The sequence below is a fragment of the Heterocephalus glaber genome, unplaced genomic scaffold (assembly GCF_053883595.1).
Source record: "Heterocephalus glaber isolate CG9 unplaced genomic scaffold, H.glaber_assembly_v1.0 deba00000071, whole genome shotgun sequence".
Classification (NCBI taxonomy): Eukaryota; Metazoa; Chordata; class Mammalia; order Rodentia; family Bathyergidae; genus Heterocephalus; species Heterocephalus glaber.
In genome coordinates, this window is record NW_028258137.1 from 32543018 (window position 1) to 32563938 (window position 20921).

The 20921-nt window shown below is 45.0% G+C and overlaps 1 protein-coding gene across 6 annotated transcripts in view; it reads right to left on the reverse strand.

Annotated features, from left to right (window-relative positions):
* The window catches only part of Chd9 (chromodomain helicase DNA binding protein 9), a 246276-nt gene that overhangs the window by 201646 nt on the left and 23709 nt on the right, over positions 1-20921 (reverse strand). For 5 of the 6 annotated variants that reach the window (XM_021260909.2, XM_021260908.2, XM_004847924.4 and 2 more), the window contains exon 1: positions 6383-6557. The exons of the other annotated variant lie outside the window; for it this stretch is intronic. The gene's annotated coding sequence lies outside the window, so the exon portion shown is untranslated. Of the gene's footprint in view, positions 1-6382; positions 6558-20921 lie in introns of those variants that run through there. 6 annotated transcript variants of the gene reach the window in all.

The following is a 20921-nucleotide window of genomic DNA, read 5'->3' on the forward strand; positions in this document are numbered from 1 at the left end:
AGGCCCTGGGTCGATCTCTAGTAATGCAAAAACAAAACAAAACAGAAAGTAAGAGCCTTCTTTTTTATATGAATCAGAATGGTTTCAAATGAGAAAACCAAGTTGTGGAATAACTGGGTATACTACCGTGGTGGTGGTGGGGGAGCAAAACAATAATTCATAACACCACGTACCTTCTTTTTGTCTGTTTGCAGTACTGAAGGTTGAACCTAGGGCCTCAGATATACTAGGCAAGTGCCATTCCCCTGAGCTACATCTCCAGCTCAGCCAACCATATATTCACATACACATATGAACTATCTCTGGATAGGTGCATAAGAGATTGAAATTCTTGGCTTCTTTTAAACAAAGGCATTGGGCAAGGAGGATAGGGTTTAAGAGACTCCCATTGTTTACTGTTTTCAATTTTGAACCAAACAAAATTTCTACTCAAAATAAATCAAATTAATACTTTCAAGAGAAAAATACATTAAATGAGATTTTAAAAAAATTAACAAAGCTCCTCCCCCCTTATTTTCTGAGACAGGGCCTCTCAATGTTATCTAGGCTGTCCTTGAATTAGCTATGTAGCCCAGGCTGGCCTGGAACTCACGATCCTCCTGCCTCAGCCTCCTGAGTACCGGGATTACAGGAATATGCCACCATGCATGGCTAATGAAACTCAATCTAGGAGGTAGAGAAGGGAGTTCACTGTAACCTTCTTGTACCATTTCGCTAGGTTGGATTCCCTCTACCCTTTGGTGTAGGAGATTTAACCAGGCCTTTGCACTGAGCTACATTCTCAGCCCTTTCGTATTTTTTATTTTGAGATACAATCTCACTAAATTGTCCAGGCTGCCTGGGCTTGAATTTGTAATCCTCCTGCCTCAGCCTCCCAGAATGCTGGGATTACAATTTGTACCACCATGCTCAGCTTGAATTTTTTTACAATATAAGATTTTTAAAAAGAGGTAGGACAGGCTTGGTGTCATATAGCTATAACTTCAGCATTCAGGAGGCTGAGGCAGGAGGATCACTGTTAAAGTTAGAGGTCAGCCTGGGCTACATAGTGAGTTCAAAGCCAGCCTGACCTACATAACAAGACCCTGTCTCAAAAAAACAAGCAAACAAATAATTAATTAATTAAGTATAAAGTAAAAAAAGAGGTAGTACAGTACTGTTCACCTATAATCTCAGTTACTTGGGAACATTTACCCTTCCAAATATTTAGAAAAGGCATTTATACAGTTGAAGCTTAGATTTTTGTCCTAGGTTTAATTCCTAGCAATATGAAAGAAAGAAAGAAAAAAAGAAGAAAGGAAAGGAAAGAGAAAAAAAAGAAAGAAAAATCTTAGATTTTGGAATAATTCCTTTGGCAAATCCCTGGAAAGAACAGTCCTTCCTGCACCAGCAACAAGGTATTGCCTCTGTGGAGACCTAGCAGGAACCCTGTGCAGTAAAGCAGCTCCTGACACAGGGACCCTGGAGAAAGGAGGGATACAAAGTAACAAGTCCTGACTCTACCTCAACTCCTGACAGAGCCTCTCCTTTTTTTAATTCATTAAATTTATTGGTACATTTTAGGTATACAATATGATGACATTCATCATTGGGAATTTGTACCTTTATATGATATATCTTGGTTATCTTCCCAGAAGAATTAAAAGAATCATACTACAGCAATATATGTGCACCCATGTTTATAGCGGCACGGTTTGTAATAGCTAAAACTTGGAAACAGCCCAAGTGCCCATCAACTGGAAACTGGGTAAAGAAAATGTTTTGTTTTGTTTAATAAAATGGAGTACTAGTCAGCCACAAAGAATGAGAAACTAAAACAAACCCCAAAAAGGGCTGGGAACATAGCTCAGTGGCACCGTGCCTGTCTGGCAGGCACAAGGTCCTTGAGTTCAATCCCCTGTACCAAAAAAAAAAAAAAAAAAGAATGAGAAACTAGAGATATTTATAGCTAAATGGATGCATATTGAGGCCATACTCTTCAGTGAAAAAATAGGACACACATGTAAATACGGAATAGTTTTTCTGCTGTGAGAAACTGAAAGTGTAAATAAGGATCAAAATGTATAATAGATAATGTGAAATAGGAAAAGGTCCAAAGGGGAAGGGGAAGTCAGAGGGGTAGGGAAAAGGAAAGAAGGGAAAGGAATAAATATGAGAAAAGGAAAAAAACAGAAACAAAGTCTTTGTAAATAGAGAAGGTTGTGGGCTGGGGATTTAGCTCAGTGGTTTTGCCGCCTGCTGCACAAGCGCAAGGACCAGAGTTCAATCCCCGGTACCAAAAAAGAAAAAAAAAAAAAAAATAGGGAGGGGTTGAAGGGAGGGCAGGGGAATGAGGAAAAAATAAGAACCAAGCCTCTTCACTTTTTAACATGGAGTGAGTTAGCCTCCTCTATAAAGTGGAATCAAAAGAGCTGCCTCTCCTGCCTTCCTGGGCTGTTGTGATGACCAAAAGATAACAAGGATACAAAAGCCTTTTTAAAAGTACAGTATAAAGCACTAGCAAGGCATGGAGTAACACCCGTCATCTCAGGAAGCTGAGGCAGGAGGATCAAAAGTTCAAAGTTAGCCTGGAGCTTGACCTACATAGTGAGACTCTGTCTCAAAACAAACTAACTGATAATAATAAATAAAAATAAACAAATAGACAGGCATGGTAGGCCACGCAGGGGCTGAAGCAGAAAGATTGCCATGAGTTCAAGGGCAGCCTGGGCTCCATTGTGAGGTCAAGGCAAGCCTAGACTACATAGCAAGACCTTGTCTCAAAAAAACCCCAAGTAAATAAATAAGTAAATAAAAATAAAAAATAAAAAGACCGGGAGTTTAGCTCAGTGGTAAGTGGCAGAGTCCCCCAGAGTTCAATTCCTAGTTCTGAAAATACCAACAAAACTATAAGGCACTATGTAAGTTAATACATGCCAGACAAAATACTTTGTGCATGTGCCCCATAATCAGGATTGAACCCAGGGGATTTGAAGTGTGCTACATCCCCACACTTTAAAGAAAAAAATTTTTTTTAAAATTTTGAGACAGAGTCTTACTAAGTCAATGAATTACCCAGGCTGGGCTCAAACTTGAGATCCTCCTGCTTCACCCTCCAGAGTGCTGAGGTTACACGCATGCACCACCATGCCCAGCTACAAAATAGCTCTTGATGACAATTATATTTTCAATTCAAGTAGCAAATGTGGTCTTTGGGATTATATAGGTCAGAACTTTCAAGCCTTACCTCCTCATTTTCTGGGTGACCTAGGTCAAATCCCTTATACTCGCTGAGCCTTAGTTTCCTGGCTGCAGAATGAGATTAGTCCTGCCTACTTAAGGCAGCCATGAAAATTAAGTGAGGTAACCTTCCCTTCGACTTGGATCAATCCTGTCCTCAATCAATGGCACTTGATTGATTTGCTCATTCATCACACTCTCTGTAGTATCTGCTCTACTTTTCTGTGAAATAAGACTGTTCTAGAAATAAGGGCTATTGATTTTTAAAAAATATATTTATAAATGGCATAAAGTATCATAGTTAAGACAAAGAACTCTAGAGATAGACAGCGTGGGTTTGAATCCCAGTTCTGCTCCTTCCTAGCTGAGTGTGTAATGGCTCTGTGCTTCACTTTCCTTCATCTAGAAGTGCTGTGTACATTTTGCCATTAATCGTAAGTATGATTAGACGTTATACTCAACAATAGGAGTGCAGTGGTGAACAAGGCAGTTTTGATCTCTTCCCTCATGAAGCTTAGAAACAGGCTCTGAAGTCACCTGCTGCTTATTCTAAATGTAGAGAAATGTAGGCCCAAGAGGTTAAGCCACCATTGTCACACAACTAGTTACTGAGGGAGCCCTAGCGGAAGTTCCAGATTACCACCCACTCTTTCCCCACCACCCTGTGCAATGCAAGCAGCACTGGCAAATTCAAACTTTCTGGAAAATTAAGAGCCCTGGAGATATCATAGTGGATTCCAGAAGCCCATTGGAATTGGTCCAGTAATTCCACACATCCTCCAGCCTCACCCTTTTTCTACACTGCATTCCTTATTATGTCTTTGCCTAGTCTACATGTGGCTTTTTCTGCAAATTTCAGAGTTGGAAACTACAGGGAAATGCCTCATCCCCTACAATACGTGAGTATTTTTTTCTTTTTTTTTTCAGTTGAGGATTGAACCCAGGGCCTTTGCACTGAGCCACCCCTAGCCTTTTTTATTTTTTATTTTGAGACAAGGTCTCAAGTCACTAAGTTGCCCAAGGTAGGCTCGAACATTTGATCCCATTTATATGTTCACTCATGGTTATGGTTATAAATCTTAAGAGCAAAGGTTGGGTGTCTTGGTAGAGCCTGAAGTATAGACAACACTAGCAACTCTCTTTAGGAAAGGAATTCATAATTATACATTAAAAGCAGGTGCAAGGTATTGAAAAGGACCTATGTAAACGAAGGGCCTTGAAGCTTAACATAATTAGCTTCCTGGTAACTTTATGGTTGCCCAATTTCTTTCCTCTTCTCTTCTATTTGTGTAACTTGCACCTTCCCTACCATCCTAGCATCCACCATGCACTAGGCAATAACTTCCTAAGTTTACATCCTGATTTAAAAATCATGCTAGGGGTGAGGATGTAGATGGCTCAGTGGTAGAGTGCTTGCCTACCATGCATGACACCCTAGATCTAGTTCCCAACACTGCAAAAAAAAAAAAATTTGTGCTTTATTCTAATCTGCACATTTTTAATCCAAGCTATAAATACACAGCATTTCTTGATACAGAAGAATAAAACAACCTACGATAACCTGTGGATGTTGTGTAAGTTATGTAGGGATATTTGTTAGACATGGTAGATCATAAAATAGCCAGAGGCTACAATTTTCTGTTTACCCTGGTAAACACACCCACAGGTAGTCTCTTCTAAGATGGACATATTCAACAAATAATTCTCTTGGATGGGTGTGTGTGTGATTTAACCATGTAGGGAAGAATAATATGTAGTTATGTATCATTATATATAATTAATACATTTGTATGTACAACATCTGCTTTAATGCAGACACCATGTAGTGTAGTCTTAGCAGGGCTTTATTAAAATCCCCATATTACAGATTGGAGACTGAGGCCTACAATGACTTCTCAAAGTCAGAGCTAATAGCTGCTGAAGGGAGGTTTTGAGAAAAGACTAAATTCAGCTCAAAGGGGACTATGATCTTCTGCTCCCACCGCTCTCACAGGCCTGGTGCTCAAGGAGGAGGGTTAAAGTTTGACTCTGAACACTTCTCTTTTAATTCCCTCTCCCCATCATCCTCGTATGCAGAGGACACAAAGAGTGCACAGGCAGCGGCTGCACAAAGAACCCATACACGAGTTAAGTAGAGGCCATTTTTGTGGGTAATTCTGGGATGGGAAATCGCTCCTGCTATGTGGGGGTGCAGAGAGCAGCTTTCCCAGGCTGACCTGCCAGATGAGTCATCGGGGTTTATCCCATTATTTGCATAGTTTCTCACCTCTCTCCTTGCCGTGGGCAGCAATATCGCCCAACCACAATCTGTCCTGCACCGCCTCACCCCCTGCAGCCTGCTCGGTCGGGGCCTGGCCCGTAGCTGGCAGAGACAGCAGAGGGAGGAGAGGAAGCACGCGGCTCCCAGTGGCTGTCGCCCTTCCCAGATGACTCAACTCGCCACCCCTCCTCCGCCGCCGCCGTCGCCCGCACACAGCCTGCTGCCCCTAACTTTTCGTTTCCAGTCCTGCCCCTCGGAGTGGGGGCCCCGCCTCCCGCTGCCCCGGGCGCCCGATTGCAGACGGGGCTGCCAGGGCGCCGTGCCTGCTGGCCTGGCGGGCCCTCTCTCGGGACAATTAGAAACTGCTGTCGCGGAGAGTTCGGAATATAGGTCAAGGTGCTCTCGGCAGGGCTAAGGGGAGGATCACTTGACCGCGAGGTGTGTGACTCAGCGGGAAGCGGAGGGGAGGGGTGGAGCCCGGAATCTCCAGGTTGGCAGGGCCGTGGGGTGGGGGGGTGGGGGGTGTCAAGTTGCCTCCGTCTGGCTGATTGTCAGCAGAGGAGGAAGAAGCTGCTGGAGACAGAAGGCAGGATAAAATGACCTCTGGTGACCTAGCTAAGGTGACATCCAAATCCACTCCAAAGCCGGCTGTCACCCTCGGTGTAGCTGAAACCACTCCCAGCTCAAACTGTCTCTGCGGCTGTGAACACCTAATTAGCCACCTCTCTGCCAAAGTGAGAAACCAAATTAACAGACTGCTCATCGCTCCAGACTCAGACCTAGCCCTCCCCCCTCGCGCCCCAAGAAACCAAAGCCACCGGCCCATCATACAAAGGCAGCCATCCCTATTAAAGACAATTCGACTGTTTCCCCCAATTAATTTTGAATATGAAAATTACTAACCCATTGTATTTTACGCGTCCACACGGCAGGAACCTTCTTTCAAGGGGGAGGCAGTTGCTGCTGTAGCTGGAACGAACGGCAGCTGCTCGGTCTGAGCCTCACTTCCTCTGGCTCCAGCTGCAGGTTCCTCCCGGCCAAGCAGGGAGTTTCCTCATTCTGGGGGCTCTCAGCCCGGGCCACCCTCACCTCCCCCCCCCCCCCAGCTGCTCACCACGCTCTGTGCGTAGCACTTCTGGGACTCCCTACTTCCATGAGTCAGAGCCAGGCTGGAGACAGACAGCAGGCTTCCTTTATTAAATCAGCCTCCTGCCTTGTTCACCACAGAGGGAAGCTATAATTACCCGTTTGGCCCGGCTCTGAGAACTGAGCCACAGAGGCTTGACTGGGAAGGATGGTTCCTGATTTCTGCATTTATCTAGTACACCCCAGTTTGGAAATAACAACAGCCAGGGGTGAAAGGCCTGTTACACAAATATCAGCTGTTTTTGCATATGTAACGGGGTGCACTGGGCCTGGACCACAATGTAGATTGCTAGCAAAAAAAAAAAAAAAAAAAAAATCGCTGTATTCGAGCTGCCAGTTTTTTGTTTTATTTTGTTTTGTTTTGAATGCGTCCTGCTTCACTGCCAAAGTCAATACTTGAGGCAGGCGCTGATGGTTAGTTTGTAAGAGACAAAGGAAAAGGCAACAAGACATTGTTTAGATCTTAAGGTCAGGACTGTTTTATCCTTTAGGCATCACAGACCCAAAATCTCAGGCCTCTCAGCTTTTTGACCAGCCTACAGAAATGTTTGAAATCTGATCATATATGTGTAGTTGAATCCAAGATTTTTTTTAAAAATCACAAAATCAAAATATAGTCAGTCTTGGTAAACTATTCCTTTAGTATTCATTGGCCCATTCACTGCACTCATTCATTCATTCATATTCATTCATTTCTGCAAGCATACATTTATTCTATTCATTCAACCAATATATGTTGAGCTGCTTTCTCTGTGCCAGGGATGGTTATAGACACCAGGGATACGGAAGTGCTTAATCAATTAAAGATACAGACAGCTAAGCAGACAAATATTCCTGAATGTTCTAGGTCAATAATATGAGATTTTAGAGGCAATAAGTGTGATTAATAAGAGAAAAAATACACATCTGTAATCCTAGTGCTCTGGGAGGCTGAAGCAAGAGGATCACAAGTTTGAGCCAAGCCCAGGTAACTTAGTGAGATCTTGTCTTAAAACTTGAGAAATATTTTTAAAGGGAGAGATAGCTGGAAATGTAGCTCAATGTGAAGGCCTTGGGTTCAATCCCCAGTACAGAAAATAAATAAACAGGAGCAAACATAGATCAAGAGATAAGGAATTTGTTGGTAAAAGAAGAATTTGTAAATATCTCATGACATTTGAGAATAATTTGTATGTTAGATCTCTTTCACCGTGAGAGTTCTCAAGTCTGCATGCTGATTGTTGAGAAATTATAACTAATCATAAATCAGAGTTACATTTGACTAAAGTACAATTATAAAAATCCTTTAAAGCTTTGTTTATCACAAAAAGGTGGGCGGATTTTCAACAGATTGACAGGAGACAAAAAGTAAAAGTGCCATGGGATTTGACCTTGCTCTTATACAGGGAGTTGAATGTACTTCACTCAGAGATGTATTTTGCACCTATAATATAGTGGTTCAAGGCTTCAGTGTCAGATGCCAGAAGGCAGACCCTGCCTCCGTCAATTACTACTTTCATGATTCTGGGAAAGACACTTAGTTCCACTTCCCCATCTACAAAATGGGGGTAATATGGAACCTACCTTATAGGGCTTCTGGAATGATTAAGATAATAAAAGTAAAGGTGTTATTTAACATAGCACCTGGTACTTAATAAGCTCTCAATAAAATCTATCTATAATTACTGTGGCACTGTTTTTTTCAAATGATGACAATAACTTAGTGAGACTCTACCTCAAAATAAAAAATTAAAAGGGCTGGGGATGTAGCTTGGTGGTAGAGTGCTTATCTACCATGTGCCAGGCACTGTGCTGGGTCCTGCGGAATCAGGGTTTCTTAAGAAAATGACATAGTTGGGCCAGAGATTTAGCTCAGTGGTTTCGCCGCCTGCTGCGCAAGCGCAAGGACCCGAGTTCAATCCCTGGTACCAAAAATAAAAAAAAAAAAAAAAAGAAAATGACATAGTCCCAACAGGAAGAGACTTTGCAAGTATTCTGTGCTTCATTAAATCTTCATAGTCAGGGGCCGGGGATTTGCCTCAGTGGTGGCATGCCTGCCTCACAAGCACAAGGTCCTGAGTTCAATCCCCAGTACTAGAAAAAACAAATCTTCATGGTCAACACAGGGTAATCACCAGTGAACCACTGACCACTGTAAACCACACTTGGAAAGTCAGTAAACAAAAGAAATTACAATGAGATAGTATTTAATGCCCATTCAGTAGGATAAATGAAGAAGTCTCATAATCCAATGCACAGATCAAAAGGGTCTTTATAGGTTCATATTGTTGGGGCTGTGCACTGGTAAATTCCACTCTGCTTTTCAGGAGACACAAGAGTATTTAGCTCAACATAATCAAAGCAGTACAAAGCTGGTAACATCTCAAATGTCCACTGACAGGAAAATAAACATAGGTGGACTACAGCAAAGAGGATTATAATATTATGAGAAAAGATACAGCAGGATATTCTTTTCTTTTTTTTCTTTATTTGGTTTTTTGAGAGAGGGTCTCACTATGTAGCCCAGGCTGGCCTCAAACTCCCAGCACTACTCCTACCTCAGCCCCCACAGTGTTGGGATTACAGGTGTGCACCACCACACCCAGCTAGAAGGATATTATTTTAAGCAAAGAAAAGACAACAAACCTAATGTATGTCTTTTGGGAAAAAAATGTATGAAATAAAAGCAAAGGAAGGTAAAAGCTCAAGACTCAGGGTGGGGTGTGAAAGGAAAAGTGATGGAAAGGAAGGAACAAACACAAGGGGAAAAACAGAGGGTTTACTGCATTATAAGTACATAATTAAACACATAGATAAATAACAAACAACCAGATGCAGGTTGCCCAAGGTCCAGAGAAGATGAAAGAAATCACAAGTCAAAGATCAGGAATAACCCTCTGTACTTGGATTCAATAAAAAGGAAAACAAAAACCTACTCTTGGGACTGAAGGACCAGGAAGGGGGTAAAGGACTCCAAACAAGGGCAGAATTCCTTGAGAATTAGGCGGGGTTGACCCAGGAGGTGGAAACCTTTTAGCTCTTCAGTCACAGACTGCTGTGAACGTTCAGAATTGTCACCTGGAGAGCAGGGAGTGATGGCACATGCCTGGAGCACATGCATGGAGTCCCTGAATACATGCCTGTGGTCCCTGAATACATGCCTGGAGTCCCTGAATACATTCCTGTGGTCCCTGAACACATGACTGTGGTCCCTGAGCACATGCCTGGGGTCCCTGAGCACATGCCTGGAGTAACTGAGCACATGCCTGGGGTCCCTGAGCACATCCCTGGGGTCCCTGAGCACATGCCTGGGGTACCTGAGCACATCCCTGGGGTCCCTAAGCACATGCCTGGAGTCCTTGTAGTCCCAGGAGGATCACTTGAGCCCATGAGTTCAAGATCTACCAGGGCAACATAGCAACAACAGATTGTCATTTGGGATCAGAGGGTTGGGGCGAGTTGTCACTGTGAGGGGTTGGGAAACACTCCTAGCCCCACCATGTGCAGGACATTGGTCTCCCTGCGCAATGGCTGGCACTCAGTGCACTTGCTCCTTGATCTCTCACCATCTCCCATGGGAGATTTCCAGTTCCTATCTGTGGTGTTCTCAGACAGGCCTGGCCCTGCCTCATCCCTACAGGAAAGCTGGGTATGTGCAGTGGACCTCCCTCCTGCCGGGGCCACCTAGTGCAGTTTGGTCATGGAGCCGTGTCATGGCATTGCCGCATGGGCCACAGGTAGAAGCAAGCACTTTTTCTTTAAGACAGTCTTCTCCAGCCAGGCCCAGCTGCATATGCCTGTAATCCTAGCTACTCAGGAGGCTGAAGCAGGAGAATGGCAGGTTCAGACCAGCGTAGCAACTTAGTGAGGCTCTGCCTCAAAATAGAAAATTAAAAGGGCTGGGGTTGTAGCTTAATGGTAGAGTGCTTGCACCATATATAAGGCTCTGGGTTCAATCCATAGCACCACATACACACAAAAAGTCTCCTCCACCAGGCAGAGGAACATGTTGTTAGGCTCAGTTGAAGATGGACTTCAGGGACAGAATGGACTGGAATGCTGAGATGTGTCCCTGCTTCTCTTTTGTGTTTCTAGCAGTGGGTCAGGGGCCTCAAGGCTCTGAGAGCTGCCTGCACCCCAAAACAATCATCAGTGCCTGGCATGACAGAACACTAGAACTGGAGTCAGAAAGATCCAGACAAAGTCAGGCCTGGTGAGTTTCTAGCTGTCTCCATTAGCTTAATTCTCAAAACCTCAGCTTTTGGGCCAGGGATTTAGCTCAGTGGTGCCGCCACCTGCCTCACAATCGCAAGGTCCTGAGTTCTATCCCCAGTACCAATAAAAAAACAAAAATAAAAACAAAAACAAAACCCTCAGCTTTCTATGTATACAATGGGGAATACTCATACTGCCTTTGACTAAAACGCATTAGTGAGGACCACAGAACACAATGGATAATAAAATGCTCATAGGGGCCAGGGATTTAGCTCAGTGGTTCCGCCGCCTGCCTTGCAATCGGAAGGATCCGAGTTCGATCCCCGGTACCAAATAAATAAGTAAATAAATAAATAAATAAAATGCTCATCAAAAAGAAAGGTTCCATACATTTGTGCTAAAATATAAACCCTTTGAAGCTCTTGTCTGACTCCTTCACTACTTTATTCCCAGCACCAAGGACACTTAGTAGGTGCTCTATAAATAGTTCTTGACTAGTAATATTTTACAGATTAGAATAAATGTAATGATGAAGTTGCTGATAATTATTAATATTAATTGCAGCTTGACTATGTGACTTACTCCCATTCTGCAGATGAGCTAATGTGATTCAGAGAAGTTAGTGATTTTCCCGAGGCCACACAGCTACTTAAATAGCTTATCACCCAAGTAATGTGAATTGACACGTTCCGTGAGGCTCAACACCAGAAGGTGAAACATAGGTAACCCTGGTACCTGAAAACAACCACAAGAAACATTGGATTTTGATACCTCCCTCACTCTTCAAGAGTCCAATACTAAAGTGCAGTTGCTTTAGGAAAACAGCTCAAACTACATTCTGGTTTTGTTGTTGTTATTGTTTTGGTTTTTTGAGATAAGGTCTCGCTATGTAGTCCAGGCCAGCCTTGAATTCCTGGCAATCCACATGCCTCAGCCTCCTGAGTGCTGGGATTACAGGCATCTGCCACCATGCACACAGGCTACATTCTAAGCTGGGAGTAATCGAGTTTACCTGTGTGTTTCCTAAGTGTGGACAACAGGACTCTTTCAGGAATGGGATTCCTGGGGTTTGCCTGGGAAGGTAGATGAGGGTTACACAGAGTGGATGGACCTGGGGCTTTCAAGGAAGGAAGCTTTGAAGACCTCCAAGATGACTGTTTTGCTGAGAACAAGCCTAGGGCATCAGGAGGATGATTCCCAAATTACCTCCAGGGGGTGGCTATTTCAGAGCAGCCCAAGGACCCCAAAGGTAAAAAGCTACATAACAACAGAGGGATCACAGCATGGAGGAGTCATTAAAGGGGACTTTCATCTAGGTTTGATTTTTTTTTTTGTAAGAATGCATTCTCCATAGCAACAAAACAACAACAAAAAGTGCACTCCAGTAGTACTTATGTAGTTAAAAGTATATTTAAATAAATGAACAACATGATGGAGTAGGGGTGGAGGAAGGTTGAGAAAAGGTCATGGGTTGGACTCTCCAAAGCCACACAGCTTCCAAGAGCACAGCCTGCGCCAGGCTGCAGCTCTCCAGGGCTTGGCTGATTTACTGGAGATGAACGGCAGCCCCCAGCTTCCCAGGGCATGACAGCCAATGAGCCTGATCCACAGCTGGGGGGAAGTATTTGCCTTTGCAGTTGGCAGCATCTCCCTGCCTCCAAGCCTTCCTCATGAGAGAATCATTATGCTGTTTGGTCACATGCCCTATGCATTTTAATGAATGAGTCAGGGGACAGGCTCAATTTGAAAGAGGAATCGCTGCTCTTGCCTGGGTGAAGGGCTCTCAAGGGATGCTCTTGCAGCTTAGATATTGGAGAAGAAACGAAGGAAGCTCTTTCCACTTGGAAAAAGAAAGGAAGATCTGAATTATGAAGGCCAGAAGGGAGGGAGGGAGGGAAGATGGGGGTGCTGAGGAACAGTCCTTGAGCAGATGCTCCCTGGCAGGCACTCCCTTGTTCCTTTACCAAACATTTAGCACCTCTGAAGTGCCAGCACCACACTATCCATGGGAGTTAGAAGACTGAGACAGAGTCCTTGGCCAAAACGAGTCTGCATAGGAGCAAACGGGTTTGGCCATATTAGAGTAACTACGTTGGGATCTAATATGGGAGGTGCAATGGGCAGAAGGAGAGGGTGTTCACCCCTCCCTGTGAGCACACCCACCGAGATCCCTGGGTCATGGTCAAAGGTGAACATCTCTCAAGCACTGCCCACTTGCCAGATGTAGAGGCAACCAGGCCAGTTAGTATCTCATGGAATCCTCGTGGTTGTCCCAGGAGGCAGATCATGTTGCTGTCACATTTTTTACAGATGAAGAGGTTGAATCTGAGAGAGCAGTTTGCCCAAGGTCACCTAGGGATTTGAACTCAGGTCTGTCTGATTCCAGAGCTTTTGGCAGCTCCAGTCTATGCTGTCAGCCAACCACTGGACGGGGAATGCTAGAGAAGGCCTTTCTCTTCCCAGGCTTCCTTCCAAGAACACTCTGAACCCCCCGGAGGAAGGGGTTGGTGTGAATCCAGATGCAATCTGTGCCAACCAGCCTGGGAGCGGATCTGAAACCTACTGAGTGGAGCTGTGTGCAAGACCCAGAGCCCAAGGGCAGCGGGCAAAAGGAAGGAAGCTCAGCCCACCGTGGTCACTTGGGGTGGTGCTCCTGTTCCCAGCCTCCACACCACAAAACACAAGGCAACAGATGCTCAGCAAATGGGTGTGTGGGAGTGCAACTTGGCCTTACATGGCTAGTGGGCAGGCAGTGTCACCGAATTACTCAACAGAGCCACCTCAGCTTTGAACTTTGAGCCAGGCTCTGCTGGAACAGAGCATGGGGGCTGGGGTAGGGTGGCATTCACTGCTGCAAAAAGGATGTTTGCTGTCCCCTGCCCCCCAAGTGGAGAACATGGCCTGGGATGCAGCCAAGAAACTGGAAAGCCACTGCACACCCACATTCTCATGAATTTTTACAGCTGGGGAGAAAGAGCGGTACACAAGCACTGCAGGAGTCTGGGGCCCTGGGCTTCATGCTGGGGAGAAAAGCAAGGCCACCTGCCATGAACCTGGACTGCACACAAACACAGTCAGCCTTTCTTGAGCCACGACTGCCTGCCAGGACTGTTTTCACCCACATGATCCCATGGAACCCTCGCTGCCTCCTTGTGAGGTTCTCTTATTGTTCCCATCTTAGTGAAGAAGGGACTGAGGGACAGAGATTAATAACGTGCTGTGGCCACTTGCTGTCCTTCCTTCTGGCTTCCACAAGGAAGGATTTTTACTATATACACTTTTTGTCTTAACTCTCACTGTTTAAGGCAATGAACCAACTTTTCTGTTTGGAGAACTTGGGAAGGCTCTCAAGAATGATCTTCTCGGCTCCATCTTGCTCCTGTCCTCAGTCAGAAAGCTAATTTTGTTCTCAATATGCTACAGCCTCCATGCTAGTAGCTTCAGTGGTAATTAATGTGGCATTCTGGCTCTCTGTCATTCCTTTGTCTTCTTCCTCAGTGTGTTCCGAACCTGATACCCAAGAGGGATGCTGTGTTGTTTTTTTTGTTTTGTTTTGTTTTGTTTTGGAAGACCCTTTAGACATCTCAGCCACATTTAGGAAAATGTGAGCTCTGGGCAAACCACCTCCCTCTGACCAGGGAATTCTGCTCCCCTCTCATCCTGGCAGAGATACTCCTGGCTCTAGGACCAAGTTCCCTTGAGAGAAGTCAGCCCGCCTCCCTCTCTTTTTTTGTTGTTTTGATTGGCATTTTTTTCTGGGACAGGAAAAACCAAGTCTTGTATCCAGCTGGTTGATGTAAAGGGAATCAGTCATGAGAGGGTGTTCCTGGGGTGAGAATGTCCTGCCTATGTACCAGTTCTTTCCCTTGCCACCTGCCAGGACATCAACAATGGGTCCTTGACATGCCGGACTGCTACCAGCACAGACTGTTTGCTCAGGGACAAACCCTGGCAACTGATTCAAACCCCATGTCAGGCCTTGATTAACCCATACCCTGCATATTCCAGTTTCCATTCACAGTGGCTCTGCCAGTGAATTCTGAACCAGCTACAGCTCTGTGTGACTGTAGGCAAAGCCATACCTCCCTGCTGTGTGACAGCTCTGTGCTTTGATTTCCTCATCTGTAAAATGGAAAGGTAACACTTGTACTTCTGTCTACCTCATAGGAATGTTACAAAGCTCCATAAGATCAAACATATACAACTTATTTGAAAAGGAATAAAAATTGCCACATGAGATAGCTGAAGGGAGTTATCATTTTATGAACTTCAATAATGCATTAAGACTTACTAAGCATTTACAGCAAACATCTTCAGTTTTGCTCACCTTCATTTTATTTATTTTTTTCTTTTTTGAGACAAAGTCTCACTATTTAGTCCACGCTGGCCTTGAACTTGCCCAGGCTGGCCTCAAACTCACAATCATTCTGTGCTGGGCTTACAGATGTGTCACAAAGCCACCTTCATTTTCCTTCTGTCCATTTTCTGCCGCTATAAAAAGAATGCCAAGCCAGGCCTGTAATCCCAAGCAGTTTGAGGCCAGCCTGAAGTACAGAGTGAGACCCTGTCTCAAAATCCAAACAAGAGAGAAAAACAACATCACAAACTGGGTAACTTATAAATAGCAGAAGGTTATTTGGCTCCTGGTTCTGGAGGCTGGAAGTCTAAAAGCATGACACCAACGTCTGGTGAAGTCTTCTATGGTCCACCATAATAGGGCTGAAGGGCAAGAGAGCACAGGTGAGACAGAGAAGAAAACCAAGCTGAACTCATCCTTTTATGAGGAGCCTACTTGCTGCATAGCTAACCCACTCCCTTGATAATCCATTCATGAGAGCAGCTCGAACATGACCCAACCACCTCCTAAATATCCTACCTCTCGATACCATTACAGTGGCGATTAGATTTCAACACTGAGGGGCTGGGCCAGAAAAATCAGTGGTAGACTGCTTGCCTAGCATACACAAGGCCCAGAGTTGGATCCGCAGCACCTCAACACATTTTTTTTCAACATGAGTTTTAGAAGCGACCTTCAAATCCCCTACCATTAATCGTGCCTGACCCTCCTTCAATTCCCTCTAATGAACCACCCCTTCCCTCACCCTTTCAGTCCACGTAGATATAGTTGCACCAGCGAAAGTCAACTTAATGCGTTTCATTTTCCTCAGCCACCGTGCTTATTGAAGGGAAGGTCATGTGATCCAAGCAGGGTCAATGAGACTTTTGCTAGGGCTCATAGGAAAAAGAATTCCTCTGAACCTGACTGAAATGTGAAAGGATACGAGGTCTAGAACTGATGCTGTCATCTTGTTATCACCTTAATCCAGAACTAAAGTTAAAAGACAAATGATAGGGCCGGAGATTTAGCTCAGTGGTTTCGCGCCCTGCTGCGCAAGCACAAGGACCCGAGTTCGATCCCCGGTACCCAAAAAAAAAAGAGACAAATGATAAGTTGGATGTGGTGGAACACACTTGTGACCCCAGCACTTTGGGAGGCTGAGGCAGGAGGATCACAAGTTCAAGCCCAGCCTGGACAACTCAATGATCAGCAAAAACTTGTGTCACACTAAAAAGTAGAAAAGGGCTGGGGCCTTGAGTTCAATCCCTAGTCCCTCCTTGCCCAAAAAAGGACAAAGAAGTAAAGCATGGAGGGGGTTTTTGTGTTTGTTTTTGTTTTTTGTGGTTCTGGGGATTTAATTCAGGACCTCATGTGTACCAAGCAAGTGCTCTACCACTGAGCTTCATTCCTGGCCCAGTGGTGTTTTCATCTTACAGTAAGCCCCCAAGTTCTCTTTTTGTGCAAAGACATCTTAGGTTGAATTTTCTGTCACTTATAACCAAAAGAATCCTAATGGAGCCATTAGGTATGTATGATGGTGCACACCTGTCATCCCAGTGACTCAGAAGGCCGAGGCAGGAGGAACAAAAGTTCAAGACCAGCCTAGGCAGCTTATCAAGAATCTGCCTCAAAATTTAAGGGGGGCGGGGAGGGCCAGGGATGTAACTCAGTAGTACAGCACCCCTATGTTTGGTCCCTAGTACTGCAAAATAAATAAATAAATCCTAACAGATAACTCATAACCTCATATAATGCTCCCAGAAACTGGGAGGTGAATACTGCAAGCCCACTTTACAGATTAGAAAGGAAAACTGAGGCACAGAGAAGCAATATGATATAATAACAGTGGAGGCAGGATTTGAATCCAGTTTCCTGGCCTCTGGAGTCTGCATTCTATCCACTGCACAAGGATTTAGGACTAGAACTAAGTCCACTACTCATAGCCTAATCCCATCCTTGTCAGCAGTAGCATTTCTGCTGGGAGGGGAGCCCTGGTTTCCCTGCAGCTGGTGGCCAAGGGAGGACAGAATTCCCTGGTGTTCTCTGGCCCATGCATCTCTTCCCCGGAGGCACCAATAGGAGAAAGGCCTCAGTCAATTCTTACAGGGTTTACACCTCCCCCAGACAGGTCACAAAGCCCTTTGATACACATCTTGTATGCACCTCACAATGATCTCCTCTACTTTAAAAACAACAGAACTGAGGTGCAGAGAGGCTAAGTCATTTCTGCAATGTGGAATTGAGAGTCGAAACTGGGGCTTCCTGCTTCTGCATTCTAAGGTTAGTCTGGGGCAGGAGGCAACAGAGAGAGGCAAGTTCAACAGCAGAGGCGGTGGTGCAGTGAGCTTGTCCTACCCAGAGGCAGCTCAGCCTGTGTATAATTGTGTGGCACAGACCCCAGCAGGGCCCTGGGGAGTCATTGAGTGCACAGTGGAAAGCTCCCAGCCACTGATTTCATGTGCTTCTTGGTAGTTAAGAAAACACTGAGTCTAGCCCAGCAGGGTCTGGACCCTTTCATGGGCATCTTGAGAACCATTGCCTGAACATCTGGGTCTGATAAAGGGAGACCCACGTGGACTTCCCCACCCCCTCTCCCATAAGTGCTTCCGCACGTACCCTTGAAGCTCGGTGCGTGTGGTTGTTCTTTTTCTTTTCTTTCCTCCCAAACATATGGATTCTCAGCTCTTATTTCAAACTCAAATGCTCCTCTGCTATAAACTCCCCAAAGCTCTCAATTTCCTTTTTCCATTGCTCATTCTTTCCTAAAGTGTATGAAAAAGCCTCTCTTAGCTCTGTTCCAATTTCCTTGTTTATGAAAGAAGGGCAAGGAGAACAGAGATTTCAATTATCAAGGTGAAGCACAGCCCAATTCCTTCCATAGGAGAACACACCTCAGTAACCTGGGAGATCAAAGCTTACCAGGTACAAATCGCAGAAAAGCCCTGACTCCTCCAAAATATTCACCCTGCAGGAGGCCTGATACAGGGCCATCTGCTCCTTTTTCTGGCTGAAGTTTCCTCTTTGAAAATCACTAATGGAATAGAAAAAAGAAAAGGCATGGGCATGATTCCCAGAAGGTTAGAGCTGAAGTGGGAATGTGTTATCTGGGAAGCAGGGAACAAGTCCTTGCCTGATCCTTAGCCCGTGCTTCATACCTCTTTGTGTAATGGCAGCTTATCCCCTTGAAGGGGAGAGAGCCAGCCCTGGCATTGCAATACTAAAAAATCAGCAGCCACAGGGGTGGGGAGGAAAGGATGTCTAATCTATCAAAGGCCCTGGGTCACCCCCAGACAGAGGTTGAAAACCCTCAGGTCCTTGGGGGATCCAGCAGGCAATATAAATATCCTGGGGGGTTAGAGATGATAAAAGACAGCCGACTGGCATAGTGGGAACTGGGGCCAGCAAAGTGCTGGCTGCAAAGGGCAGCAGCCACTCACCTCTGGCTGATTGTTGCTGCAAAAGAATGTGAGCATTGTGCTGCCAGGTCTTCCATTTTTCCAAAAGAAGGAGGCAGCTAGATTTTACATGAAGTCTTCCAACTGGGGAATTGATTTAAATAAGAAACACCTCAAATGTTGCTGGCATGAGGAGCCAAACAAGGCCTGCAGAGCAGTCCACATTCACTTGAGCCCCCAGGGTCAAAAGCTTGACCTAAGAAGTAGCTGCTCTAGGGCTGCAGGGTTGTAGAGCGTGCAGGGAGAAGGGGCCAGGATGAGGTCAGATGGAGCCTGTCCATGAATGCCTCGACCAGCATGCTAAGGAGGCAGGCCGCCTGGCGTTCCAGGGCATGAAACTCTTTCAGGCTTCTGTGATTTTTGTCATGCTGCATCTGCTGCCAGTTGGGTCCTTACCAACAACTCTCCCATCCTCTACAGAAGTCTCTTTCCTGCGGGGGATTTAGCTCAGTGGTTCTGTTGCCTGCCTCACAAGCGCAAGGTCCTGAGTTCTATCCCCAGTATCAAAAAGAAAAAGAAAAAAAAGAAAATAAATCCCTTTCCTCTCCAAGGCCAGTTCAGAACTCTTTCTTTGTGTAGGAACACAAATTACCACTTCAGCCTCTAACCACATACCAATCAACCTTTTAAAAACATTGAAGCCGAGCATGGTGGTGCACTCCTGTAATCCCAGAGCTCTGGGAGGCTGAGGCAAGAGGATCTCAAGTTTGAGTCCTACCTGAGCAAATTACTGAGAACATGTCTCCAAATTTTAAAAAAAGGTTGAGGGGTATAACTCAGTGTGAAGGCCCTGATTTAATCCCCAGTACTGGGGGAAAAAATTAAAGAAAAATCAAGTGACAGCTTCCTCCTTTTTCACTTAAAGGCATGACCAGTAACTCTGGACTTCAGGAGCTATTCTTTTCAAAAACATGTTGCCTTTCAAAGACAACTTCTGCTCACCTAGTGAGAGAGGAAAGAGGGAAACCAAGGCATAGAGTTGGAGGCTATTTGGCAAAACACACATGTGGCAGGACTCCAAAGAGCTGGCTGACAAAACCACACACTAGCTTTTTTTTTTTCTGTGCGGGGGATCAAACCCAGGACCTCATGCAGGCTAAACAGGTGCTCTACAACTGAGCTATACTCTCAGCCCCAGTAGGCTATTTTTAAAAGCTCGATGGCACATCCCTGTAATCCCAGCACAGTGGGAGGCTGAGACAGGAGGATCACAAATTAGAGCCAGCCTGAGCAACTCAGTAGCTTAGTGAGACCTTGTCTCAAAAAAAAAAAAAAAAAAAAAATCAGGTATCTTCCTGAATTGTACATAAGAAAGATGAGTAGAATTTCCTTACAATGAAATGGTGCAGAAATCTGAAGTACAGGATGAGGGCGGGTGTGGTGGCTTTACTCTGGAGGCTGGGGCAGGATAGCAAGTTTGAGGCCAGCCTGGACAACTTAGCAACACTCTTGTCTTAAACTAAAACTTATAAAGGGCCGGGGATGTAGCTCAGTGGTAGAGTGCTTGCCTAGCATGGACAAGGTTCTGGGTTCAATCTCTGGCACTGCAAAAATTAAATCAATACAAAAAAAAAAACAACAAAAAAAATTAAATCAATACAGTGCAGATGAGGGGGGAAAAAAAGAGAGATGAGGAAAATTCCTAGGCAATGGTGTGCTCTTCGAGGGCCTTTCGCTGGCATTCTCTTTTGTCTGCCAAGTAGATTCTTTTAGCCTTGCAATTCCCTACATACAGGAACAAGAAAGGCAAGTGGGAGGAGATGACAAGAGAAGACATTTCAAGGGAAAAAGTGTTGTACAAGCACCTGCCTACAGCAGGGTGTGTGCAGGAATGTCTGGGTGTGTGTATGTGTGTATGTGTGTGTGATACACATTTGTGTACTGAGTTTGTATGCAGGCCATTTTGGCAGGAGAAATGTTATTTCTCATATTTCAGTAAATATAATACCCTCTTAGGAGGACCTTCATGACCCCAGTTTCCTTTTCTCCCATCTCCCCAACTCAATGTTGCTATTTGTTTAATTGATATGAATTTACAGAGCACCTTCGCATGGTAAGCACTGGGATTAAATCAACAATCAAGATACAGTACTGTTGGGGATGTAGCTCCATGGAAGAGCATTTGCCAAGCACTTGGGTTTGCTTTGTTAGATCTCTACCACTGCCAAAAAAGAAAAAAGAAGAAGGCAAAGGAGAAGAAGGAATGTGGGGGGTGGGGGTGGAGAAGGAAGAGGAGGAGGCCAAAGAGAGACACAATTGGGTGTGTAATCCCAGGCACTACTCAGGAGGCTGAGCAGGAGCACCACAA